Here is a 13,096-nt window from a genome sequence, read left to right as displayed (position 1 = left end):
ATTTTTTAATTTTGGGATCCATATAGGAATTCATATATTATTTCAACCAAACAAAAACATATACTTTAGTAGCCTGAGCTGCACACAAGAGATCTACTTCCAAGGTGCTGGAGAGCTACCAGTAGTGCCCGAGCTACTCGTTGGAGAAGTCTGGTTTAGGATTTTTCAGGGCCGATTTAATGAGTTATATATGTGGAAGCTGTTAGCTGGGCAGTTTTAAATATTCACTCCCAGAACTACTATCAAGTTAGTGTCCTTGCTCGCTCGCTCACTCAATGACTGACTAACTCATTCACTCATTTATCTGCATATTCACTCACTCTGTCAGTCCCTCAGTTATTCCTTTATCCACTCACTCTCTCTCATTTACGCATATACCTACTACATCAGTCCATCAGTCTCTCATTTGCTCCTGCATCCTTTTATTAATTCAGTGTTTGACTAAGTTCCTCACTTCATTACCCACTGACTAGCTCTCTCAGACACTTCTTTAATCATTTGCTTTCTTTAATTTAACCTTTGTGTATGAACTTCCTCACCTGGATGTATTCTCATTCCTTGAACTCCTCATCATTTTGCTCCAGGATTGGACTGGCCAATAGGTAATGGTTTGACAAATCAAAGTATGTATTTTTTTTATAGCTCTTTGTGGCTCTTACCCGTATGAACAACAAACACAGCCTGCATTTAGCACAAATGCATGAAGTCTCCCATACCTTGGAAAACAATAAATATACAGCTTGGCCTTTACCAGTTTAAGACTATCTTGATTTGCAAATGTTTGGCACTGTTTTATCTATCTGATTCGCTAAGGGTGTCCACTTTTAATTGGTGCCTGGGTCTATTTTCTGTCCCAGTGCGATTTTGGTTTGCTTACTCACCCTGTCAATGAGTCAGTTGTTGACCTCTCCTTCTGTTCATTCCTTCTCCCCCTTTACTCCATATGGATGGCATTGATTGTCCTAGCTGGCCACCAAGCCCTGGGGAATATAAATCAGTAACATTGCTGATTAAAACTAGAGTTGAAATCAGTTGGTGAACTAAATAATGCTTTAGATTGTTGAACATTTTCCATGATTTCCAAAAGTGTTTTTTTTTGGGAGGGGGGAAGGGGCATGAGTGAAAAAAGTGCTTGGATTATTTCCTAAAAATGTCATGAACAAAACGTTTGCTGAACTAAAATCACAATCTTCCAAGCTTTCAAGAACATGCAGAGCTGTATGGGTAAAATTAATTTTTTTACAACACTTATGGATATTTTTAAGAGATAGCTAATTTTTCTGAATTTTTGCACTTTCAACCACCTTCTAGTTTGTGGTGGGAACAGGTGTGAAACTCATTGGTGATGCCGGAAAGCTTTACATTTCTGAAAAGTAAACAAAACTCTGAATACATCAAAGGGTAATTTGTGTAGATTCCTCAAGGTTTTCACAAAGAAAGTAACTGTTAAAATAAAATCATGAAAACTTGGTAGGAAAAAATAGCCATTTGTGACGACCTCTTATAATGATAGCCGATTTATGAAAGCAATATACCATTATGTCTGCTACACCCTTCTGGTTGCCAGTATATAGAGAGTTTGTAGGTTTTTCAGAATTTAAGGTACCCAGAGCCAACAAACTAAATTGCACCTTTCAATGGTTTTTCACGGTGTACCAAGAATAGAGCAATTCATATGATAAAACATAAAGAGTGAAACATGGGTACAAAAGAAACCTTTGTATTTCTGAAATTACAGCAGATGTAGAGTTGAGGAGCAGTGGTTATTTGCATGTCTCTGAATTTGTGGGTATCCGTACTAGCGTGTGATTCAGAGGGCATATTGCAAAATGTCTTCTTTCTTACACACTGGCTGACATTTGGTAGGTACTAATGCAAAGCAATCCTACTGGTAATGACAAATGCTCTACTATTCTCTAGTGACACGTGACACCCTATAAAATTGGGACCCCACTTATGTGGCTGGGCCTAGAATCCATGCTTGTCTTACAACATGGTTAGCTGCGGATTTAGGACTTTAGCTCATCCGCTACCCAGGAAAACCTACCAAACCCAGGCATTTCTGTAAACTAGGCACCAATAAACCTCCAGAGTGGCATGATTTGTGTGGCTCTCACCACATATTTTTTCCCTTGCAATGCTCAAACTTTGGCTAAAAACATGCATTTTCCTCTTATTTCTGTGATAGATAGTTCTGGAGTCTTCAGGGATCCACACATTTACTACTACCCAACATTCCTCTAAGTCTCCTGATAAAAATTGTACCTTATTTGTGTGTGTGTGCCCCCATGACAGGGATGGACCCAAAATGCAACATGGACAGTCACCTTTATCCACTGAAAACCAACCCTTTTTTTCAATGTGGGTACCTGTGGATTTGTGGCCCTAGCTCAGCCGGCACCTAGCGCAAACTGCCAAACCTACACATTTCTGAAAAACAGACACCCCGGAGAGTCAAGAGTGGCATGATTTGTGTGCTTCCACAAGGTAATTTTACCAAGAAGCCCTTGCAAACCTCAAACTTTGGCTAAAACACACATTTTTCACTATCAAGGGTACCCCACTTGCATGGGTGGGCCAAGAGACTGTGACACAAAAGGCTCTAAGGCACTACTAGGAGAGATCCACAATAAGGGTAGCTGCAATATTTAGGGCCGTGCTTGACTGCCACCAATGAAAACCTACCAACCACAGACATTTTTAGGTCGAGGCCTCATCCGCACTGCTGTAAGCAGTGGTGGTCGGAGCCGAAGATTTAATGATGTCTAGTATGGGGGCTTGAACCCGCCCCTCTTCTCCATTGGCTGGCCTCGTAAATGCTGGCGAGCCATTGGAGAAGAGGGGCGTCACTCGGTTCTAGCCCCGGCTTGAGCAGATTCGGGGGCGTATTTCTCTCTTTTTTTAAGCCCGCCAGTTTTTTGGTGGTGGGCATTACACCATCCCTCTCGCCGAGGTCCCAGTTTATTCCTCCTGTAATGTACCTTTTGCTACCTCGTGTATTTTGTTTGCTCACAATTGTCACTTTTGCCTCATGTAACTTAACGTCTGCTTTTGTAATTTGTTCACTCGTAATCTTCTCATGTATCATTTCTGTTCCAATTGTGAAGCGCTGGATTTAGCAGTGTCACTGTTGTGTTATAGAACTCGTCTGCAAGTAATTGCTGTCTGCTGAGCTTGTCCAGTACTGCATCAATGATCTCTGATGATATGTTCCGCACGGCCCCTCAGTTCAGTGATGGCGCCCGGTGGGCGGGTCAGAACACGATTTGGGCTGGAATATGCTTCTGCGGGATTTGGGCTGTGCGAGAGGAGGCAGCTTGCGCAGATTCCAGATTGCGCATTGCCATGCCCCACTATACTTACACGGGTTTGCCTCACCCCACCACTGAGTGAGTCATGGTGACTGGTTTCGCTTCTGTTGTTGTGCGCCACGTGTTTACTTTCTTTTCCACTTTTTATACAAAAATTGACATGGCCAATGCTTGTCTTTTTCTCACTTCTGTTTTTGCCCTCAATGGGAGGGAGGAGGGGCCGGAGTACGGAGGTGGGAGGCGCACGGCAGGAGCTGTGGCTTCCTTGTCTTTGCTGTTGCTTCTGTTGTACACCATCTGTTTATTTTCATTGCCACTTCGTATAAAAAAAATTGGCATAGCAAATGCTTGTTTTTTATGAGGTGCCTCTTTTTTTTCTTTTTATATACAAGCAATCGGAAGTCTGAGTGTAAAGCACTCGATCCTGCCTTGCATGTGTAATTTCCAGTGCTCTCTTATATTGGAGCGGAAGTATTTAGTTTATTTTTTTCGTTTTCTCAGCCTATATCACCTCTTGTCCGCGTGCTGAAAATGGCTTCAGGTAGTACATTACAAGCTAGAGTAGCTTATCTCCTGAGTGGACGCCACTGAAAACCCGCACTCACTAGCACCAGAGAACTGGCGTTGGCTGATGAAGTGGCCAACAGGAAGGGGCTGCTGGGAGGTGAGTGAGTGGTTGTGCATATGTGGGGGAAATGGCCGCCTGGAAACGTAGCGCGTGAGCTAAAGGCAAGGGTTAAATCAAGTCACACTTGCAGGTGAGGCGGCACTGTCTGTGTTTTAAACTCACTTTTTATGAGATATAGTACCATTTTTAACATAGTCCAATTTTCATTATTTTGAAGAATGCAGTTCTACCGCTCATATTTGTCCATCGGCCTCCCTTTTAGTTGTTCCCCAAATCCTTTTTGTCTCGGGAAAGTGAGGTCATGTCGTCGTGGTTAGAGACGTAGTAAAGTGACAACTTGAAACCTGCGTTAAATGTGTGTGGGGTTCTGTCTGTGTGTGTGGGGTTCTGTCTGTGTGTGTGTGTGTGGTTCTGTCTGTGTGTGTGGTTCTGACTGCATGTGTGGTTCTGTCTGTGTATGTGGTTCTCTGTGTGTGTGTGTGTGTGTGGTTCTGTCTGTGTGTGGGTGCATGTGGCTCTGTGTGTTGCTCTGTGTGGGTGCAAATGCAATAGGTCTCGCATTTGCGAGAGATTAAGCTATTGGCATTGTAAATGACAATGCCATTTATTTATCTATTTTCAAAACCAACACATAAATAAAAATGTTGTCAATTACAATGCCAATAGCTCTAACTTTTGCAAAGGCGAGACCGTTGCATTGTAAATGCTTGTTAAAAAATAGGCACCCGTGAGGTTTCAGGGTGGTGTGTCTTGCATGGTTCCTACAAGGCTTTCTTATCCAAAATGCCCAGCAAACCCCAAATGTTGCTTAAAATCACGCATGCAGGGACTCCCATTGACCTTAGTTTGAAATAGGGGTTACATGAAAACTCTGGGCAGAAATTGACACGTTGTGCTACTCGCTATAATTTTTTGTTTCCAGAAACTTGTTCCGTGTTGAAAAAACAATGCGAATGCCATCCTGGGGCGCGCCAGAGGGCGCTACACCTTGAGTTGGTTTTGCTGCCGTTTGAGTAGATTTTCTATTTGAGAGACCGCTTTCTCACCACGAACGGTTGTGACCGCCCAGGTTGGGAAAATCTTGCCGGGTGCCCTATTAGCACCCAAACCTTGCACTAGAGGACGCAATTCTCGCTTGGGCTCGCCAATTTACTGTGGGCAAGCCTTGTGCAAGAAAAACCATCGCCATGCGGTGGTTGGCGGAATTTGCGAGTTACTCCGCGTTACATGTGTACTGTGGAGTGGCCAAAGGTCTGCCAACTCTGCCGGCGGCCATTACAAACTAATGGGGTAATCCAAAGAGTCCAAAGAACCTGAATAAAATTTGATACAAGCAACAAATGGTCATATTGGAAAAAAAATATCCAAAATACAATATCACACCCCATTTTTAAATAAAAAAAATTGCTTAAAGAGAGAGAGAAAAACAATATAATACTCAAAGGAATATGACACCAATTCACTTTATATATTTTTTCATCAATGGTGCATGCCTTCAATAAAATTTAATACGGTTGCTCCATGTGGTGCATGAAAAGGTGCCCGTAGAGGAGCTCCAGTGTAAAGTGCTTAGACAGAAAAAGGAATGATCAATACCAATGTTACAGTAAACACAGTAAACTCAGCAGCACAAACAAGCAGCTGTGGTAAACCTGTCCGAAATACTTCATAACAAGGTATGTCGATACAGGAACAAATGGCCGATTAATGAGAGTACATCTGTCATAAGGATCATGGTTTTCAATCCAGGCTTGTACAAATATGTTGATGTTTCGACCCGACTACAGAGCGGGGTAAATATAGACCGTGCCTGCATGTCTTCATCAGGATTAAAAAAAACTGGAAAAAGGAGAGCAACCTTAAGTAGTGCATCAGATGGACTCAATTGAAGGGTCCACAAATGGTAGGCAAGCGTAAGAGCACAACCGCTCCTAGTCCAGCAAAACTGTGTTATTGAGAAATAATGATGCGAAGGCAGGATCAAAACCTCCAAAAGTGCCGCCCAATGCAATATAGGCTTATGAGAAGTCAGGTGTTAAAGAGCTCATATTTTAATTTCAAATGGGGTCCCTGTTATTGCAATAATGTATGAGAGTATCTCTCAGCCGCAGAGCAGAATTTAACACCCACCCCTATTTTGATCTGTTCCTGCCGTGAGTATGAAGCCCTGCCATACAGATGGGAAAGCATTTCTTTAATGGATATCTGCTAATTATGGAAGTTTACTTGACACAATTTAATGAAAATGCACAATTTTAGACAAAGCTTGAGGTTTGAAGGGCATTGTGGGTAAGAAACCATAATGGGATCCACAAGAAGCACACCACCCCGTGTTCCCCCGGGTGTGTAGCTTTCAGAAATGTCTGAGTTTGATAAGTTTCCTGGGGTGGCCTTCAAACCCGGAACAAATACTGCCACTACCTCTATTGCCAATTTTTCACATTTGGTTGTAGGGCCTTTTCTGTTGGGCATGTCCCTTTCTCACTGCACCATCAGGATTCAAGCAAGCCGGGCCGAAGACGGCTGAAATGCCAGAAACCGGTCCCCGGTAGCTTGTCTCCTTTCTGGTGAAGAATTGGCTAGGTAGTTTAGTCTGCCCTGTTCCCATGATGCACTGGGCCAGGGACAGACTGATTTGCATATAGCCAGGTTCTGAGCTGGGATGGTGCAGTGAGATAAATAACGGTGATGGATCAAGCCCTGATCTTTGGACTGGGTAAGAGTGGTCTGCTTAATTCAGACACTCTGTTCATCACCACCCCCTTTTCTGAATCGTTTTTGGCCACTATTGGTGTGGCAGGGTATACTCAGACATGAGTCCCTTTCTCACTGCACCATCAGGATTCAAGCAAGCCGGGCCGAAGACGGCTGAAATGCCAGAAACCGGTCCCCGGTAGCTTGTCTCCTTTCTGGTGAAGAATTGGCTTGGTAGTTTAGTCTGCCCTGTTCCCATGATGCACTGGGCCAGGGACAGACTGATTTGCATATAGCCAGGTTCTGAGCTGGGATGGTGCAGTGAGATAAATAACGGTGATGGATCAAGCCCTGATCTTTGGACTGGGTAAGAGTGGTCTGCTGAATTCAGACACTCTGTTCATCACCACCCCCTTTTCTGAATCGTTTTTGGCCACTATAGGTGTGGCAGGGTATACTCAGACATGAGTCCCTTTCTCACTGCACCATCAGGATTCAAGCAAGCCGGGCCGAAGACGGCTGAAATGCCAGAAACCGGTCCCCGGTAGCTTGTCTCCTTTCTGGTGAAGAATTGGCTTGGTAGTTTAGTCTGCCCTGTTCCCATGATGCACTGGGCCAGGGACAGACTGATTTGCATATAGCCAGGTTCTGAGCTGGGATGGTGCAGTGAGATAAATAACGGTGATGGATCAAGCCCTGATCTTTGGACTGGGTAAGAGTGGTCTGCTTAATTCAGACACTCTGTTCATCACCACCCCCTTTTCTGAATCGTTTTTGGCCACTATAGGTGTGGCAGGGTATACTCAGACATGAGTCCCTTTCTCACTGCACCATCAGGATTAAAGCAAGCCGGGCCGAAGACGGCTGAAATGCCAGAAACCGGTCCCCGGTAGCTTGTCTCCTTTCTGGTGAAGAATTGGCTTGGTAGTTTAGTCTGCCCTGTTCCCATGATGCACTGGGCCAGGGACAGACTGATTTGCATATAGCCAGGTTCTGAGCTGGGATGGTGCAGTGAGATAAATAACGGTGATGGATCAAGCCCTGATCTTTGGACTGGGTAAGAGTGGTCTGCTTAATTCAGACACTCTGTTCATCACCACCCCCTTTTCTGAATCGTTTTTGGCCACTATAGGTGTGGCAGGGTATACTCAGACATGAGTCCCTTTCTCACTGCACCATCAGGATTCAAGCAAGCGGGGCCGAAGACGGCTGAAATGCCAGAAACTGGTCCCCGGTAGCTTGTCTCCTTTCTGGTGAAGAATTGGCTTGGTAGTTTAGTCTGCCCTCTTCCTATGATGCACTGGGCCAGGGACAGACTGATTTGCATATAGCCAGGTTCTGAGCTGGGATGGTGCAGTGAGATAAATAACGGCGATGGATCAAGCCCTGATCTTAGGACTGGGTAAGAGTGGTCTGCTTAATTCAGACACTCTGTTCATCAGCACCCCCTTTTCTGAATCGTTTTTGGCCACTATAGGTGTGGCAGGGTATACTCAGACATGAGTCCCTTTCTCACTGCACCATCAGGATTCAAGCAAGCCGGGCCGAAGACGGCTGAAATGCCAGAAACCGGTTCCCGGTAGCTTGTCTCCTTTCTGGTGAAGAATTGGCTTGGTAGTTTAGTCTGCCCTGTTCCCATGATGCACTGGGCCAGGGACAGACTGATTTGCATATAGCCAGGTTCTGAGCTGGGATGGTGCAGTGAGATAAATAACGGTGATGGATCAAGCCCTGATCTTTGGACTGGGTAAGAGTGGTCTGCTTAATTCAGACACTCTGTTCATCACCACCCCCTTTTCTGAATCGTTTTTGGCCACTATAGGTGTGGCAGGGTATACTCAGACATGAGTCCCTTTCTCACTGCACCATCAGGATTCAAGCAAGCCGGGCCGAAGACGGCTGAAATGCCAGAAACCGGTCCCCGGTAGCTTGTCTCCTTTCTGGTGAAGAATTGGTTTGGTAGTTTAGTCTGCCCTGTTCCCATGATGCACTGGGCCAGGGACAGACTGATTTGCATATAGCCAGGTTCTGAGCTGGGATGGTGCAGTGAGATAAATAACGGTGATGGATCAAGCCCTGATCTTTGGACTGGGTAAGAGTGGTCTGCTTAATTCAGACACTCTGTTCATCACCACCCCCTTTTCTGAATCGGGCATGTTAGGGTAAGCCACACACATACGGTACCATTTTTATTGGGGACAAGTAGGGGAACACAGGGTGAAAAGAAATTTGTGATTCCCTACAGATCCTGGAACTTTCCTCACAGAAATGAATGTGAGGAAAATGCATGATTTTAGGCAAAGTTTGAGGTTTGCAGGGAATTGTGGGTACGATAACATAGTGGAGATCCATGCAAGGCATACAACCCTGGAGTCTCCTGGGTTCTAGATTTCAAAATGGCTTGGTTTAGTTGGTTTCCCTAGGTGATAGAGCTCAGTCCTGAATAGTGCATCATTCACCATGGCAAGTAGGAGGAAATTTGGATTTACTCCAACTCTGCCGCTCCCTTTGTCACAACTATGACCAAAAGAACCAACATTTCCTCTTACTTGCCATGAGAATAGGGCTCTGCACCTCCAGGATGGTTCACCCACACACCACTTTTTGGCAAGTAAAGATATTCCTGGTATTTAGTGTATTTTCTGCCGCCCCCCCCTCAAAGGGGCAGATTGAAAGTATAATCCACCAGAAAGACATATGGGGCAGAGGTAGGGGCAGAGCACAGGATCATGCCCAGAGGGTTCACTCCACTCGAAAAACAACAGTTGCCTAATACATCCCTGGTATCTAGTGAACATTCTGTCCCTTGGTGAGTAGACTGGGGGTGTACACACCCCTATATCTCCCACAGGGGGCTGAAAGATGTATAAAACCTGGGACGAGTGTGGAGCACAGGCCCAGGGGAGCCGATCCCACCCTAAAAATAAAACAATTGCCTAAAACAACCCTGGTGCCTTGTGGGCTTTCTACCCTGCTGGGTGGAGCTGATTAGGGGTGCACACCCCATACTTCTTCCACTGGGGGCAGAAAGATATATAAAACCTGGGACAAGGGTGGAGCATAGTCCACGCCCAGGGGAGCCGTTCTCACCTCAAAAAATAAAACAATTGCCTAAAACACCCTTTGTGTCTTGTGGGCTTTCTACCCTGCTGGGTGAAGTAGATTAGGGGTGCACATCCCCACCCACACCTCAGTAGGGCGGAAAAACTGCTGGGATTTTAGAGTTGGAATGCAGGCCCAAAACCACCGTTGTCCACTCGCACACCTCTTTTTCGTACAACAATAAAATATACTGCTGGTGCATAGTGGGCTTTCTGCCCTCCATGGGGGAGGGGGGCAGATTGAAGGTGTACCCCCACTCTTCCGCCACCTGGGGAGGCAGAAAGATATATGGAACATGGGGCATTGGAAAAGCACAGGCGCATGCCCAACAGAGCCACTCCCCCTCCAAAACCAACCATTGGTGTCTAGTGGGCATTCTACCACCCTCGGGGCATATTTGGGCTGTCCACCCCCATTCAGCCGTGGGGTGCAGAAAGATTTATGGTGCTGAAGATCATGGTCCCCGGGGGGCTGCTCACCCACCTACAATCCCTGATGTCTACTGGATAGATCCCTGCTTGAGGACTGCCCTCCTGAGGTGAACATTAGGTAAAGATATAATTGGAATTGGTAGACTCTCTCTAGTGTCGTCGAATGGCCGACAGACACACTGGGGAGGGAGTGTGGCATGCACTTAAAAGGTTAAATAAAAAAATATATAATGTACTAAAATTGATTAAAAAGTGATATTTAAAATTGATTAAAAGTTATTTCATTATATTGTAATACAAACTAGTGTTACATTATTATTTTTTAATTCACAAAAAGCTATTAAAAAATGTGTTAAAATATCATCTTAAATATGTTTTATTTTCTGGTAATGTTTTACCATTAAATATATTCAGTTTTGTAATTAATTTAATTTTATTTAGCATCATTTCTTATGGATTTTCTTTTAAGTCCCTTCCGCTATTTTTCAAGGGAGGATGTTGAGCTAAACTTACACCAGCTCTGAGCTGGAATACATTGACTTTTGTTTTGGTCCCTTTTTTGCTCTAAGAAATAAGAGCCATTTGTGAATAGCAACAGACTTACTCTTTTTGGGTGTGTGCATGTCCAGCCATAAACCCCTTCCCAACAGACTACCCCCCTGACACCCCTGCAGACATCAAGCATGTGAAGTTTGCCCATCACTAGTGCTTACTTTGCAGTAAACCCTGAGTCGGTGAGCGTAGACCATGGCCATTCCTAGCAGGGTTTGGATATAGGGCAGCTTTCAGCCTTACCCTGGGACCATTGCCTTGGTATAAGAGTCAGTGAAAGCAGCTCTGTGGTTGTCCTTGAGACTCAGGGGCATATAAACAACGGCCAGCGATAATTATTGCTGGCCGTGCTTAGCGATAATTATATTATCGCAGGCTATCTCAGGAATTTATCGCCCTGGTAGCACATTATTAACAACGTGTTACTCCAGGGCGATACAAATTCCAGATATAGCGAGGGGATCGCCCTTTTGCAGGGAACATCACTGGTTTTCCAGCGATGTTCCCTGGAAAACGTCAATAACCTTGCTGATACGACCCACAGGGTCGTATCAGCATAATCCACCCCAATGTTGGGGATAGGTAAGTCTGCATTTTAGCAGACGTTCGTTTTTGGAGAAAACAGCTGTTTTCTCCAAAAACGAGTGTGTGCTAAAAGGGTGGGGCAGCCTTGGAAATATCGCGATGTGAACATCAGCGATATTTGCAAGGTTGTCCATCCGGGGTACGCCCAGTGACGCCCACTTTTCATCTCATTAGAGATGCAAAGAGAGGCGTTGGGAAAAAGGGTGCTAACATGCGATTATGCATGTTAGCACCCTCTTGTAAATAGGGTGATAGTTTTATCTCCGCTTTTTTGGCTTTTTAAACCAAAAAAGCAGAGATAAAGCCCTTGTAAATATGCCTCTGAGTAACAAAGGCAGAGTTTGTTCACCAATACCTTGGGCATCCTTTGGCAAACCTGCTTGAAATTTCAAAAACTACATCTGCTTAGTTTAATATTTCTTTTCAATATTGTTTGAGAAAACTAAGAACTAAATTTAGCAATATGTCAATAATTGTGTTTGTCAACTTGATTCATAAATGGAAGTTTGAATTTGGCTTAGAAGAGCTGATCTTGTTAGCTCTTCAGCAATTATATAGTTGTAAAAAATACATGTATGAGAAGTGTGGGCACACCCGACCTTCAGAGAAGATAGCTGCGACTTCCAGAAAGAAGGACAGTGCCCACTTTCTTAGAGGAAAAAATGCTACATTGACTCAGAATCTGCACATTCCAAACTTTAGATGGATGGCATTTATGTACCTGTCCCATATACATAAAACAGTGAAGTAGTGTGGCTCACTGGTTAGAGACGGCAGACCCGAGAGCAGAGGACGGCCCGGGACCAGGGTTTGATTCCCGGCGCGGCAGGTTTCTGGACCAGGGTCAGCGGACTCGATAATTCTCTCGACTCGGTGCCCACTCTGATCAGCGATCACACTCGGCAACTCTGGGCATTAGCTTGCCTCATCTTCACTAACGGCCCCACCAGACCGCCGGGGATGCCTGGTCTCACCCTGGAGATACCCATTAAGGGACCATCTCTCAGGGAAGCCAGGAAGGGTTTCGCAGCGGTCTAAGTGCCTTGGGACCCTACGGGTAAGTAGTGCGCTATATAAATGCCAATACATTTACATTTACATACAACTATCCCTGACAATTATCTTAACTCTACTGTAACTCTGTACTGTACTGCACAGAAAGCCATGCCCTGTCATCAGTACCAGTTGGTGCATTTAAGAAGTGGTACTATGAGTAATCCTATTAAACACATTTTTGTATTGTTTATAACTTTGGCCATACATGACAAATACGTACAAAAGATTCTAAATAAAAATGCAAACCTATATTTGAATTTGAAGTAGTTAAGTACAGATTGTTAATGAAGGAATGCTGTAGGGGTATGAGAGGTTCTTAAAATTAATATTCCCTTTTGCAGTTTCCCAAGCAGAATTTTTGGAGAGCGGGAGAACAAAAACTGCTGCCCGGAAGCCATGGCCAGCAGAGATGTACGGCCACGCGCTGAGCCCTCTTTGATGGGCATTGAGGGCAGGCATGCAGAAAGAGGGGATGGTTGAAGGCCATGACTTGTGGACTTGGGTGGCAGAGAGAGTAACCACGGACTAACGTAGAGTACTCAGAGCCCAGAACCTGCTGGACCTGGCCGGAAGCTTTGATAGGTAAGCTCTAGTGGCGGCAAGAGTGAGGAAAAGACATGGCTATAATCTATGTCCTGTGCCCAGATCCTACAAGGTCCAGCTGGCAGCCGTGGTCAGCTGTCTTTGGGGTCAGCGAGAATAGGCAAAGGGCTCAGGTGTGGACTATACCCTGAAGG

The sequence above is a fragment of the Lissotriton vulgaris genome, chromosome 9 (genome assembly GCF_964263255.1).
Source record: "Lissotriton vulgaris chromosome 9, aLisVul1.2, whole genome shotgun sequence".
NCBI lineage: Eukaryota > Metazoa > Chordata > Amphibia > Caudata > Salamandridae > Lissotriton > Lissotriton vulgaris.
This window is presented reverse-complemented; position numbering follows the sequence as displayed.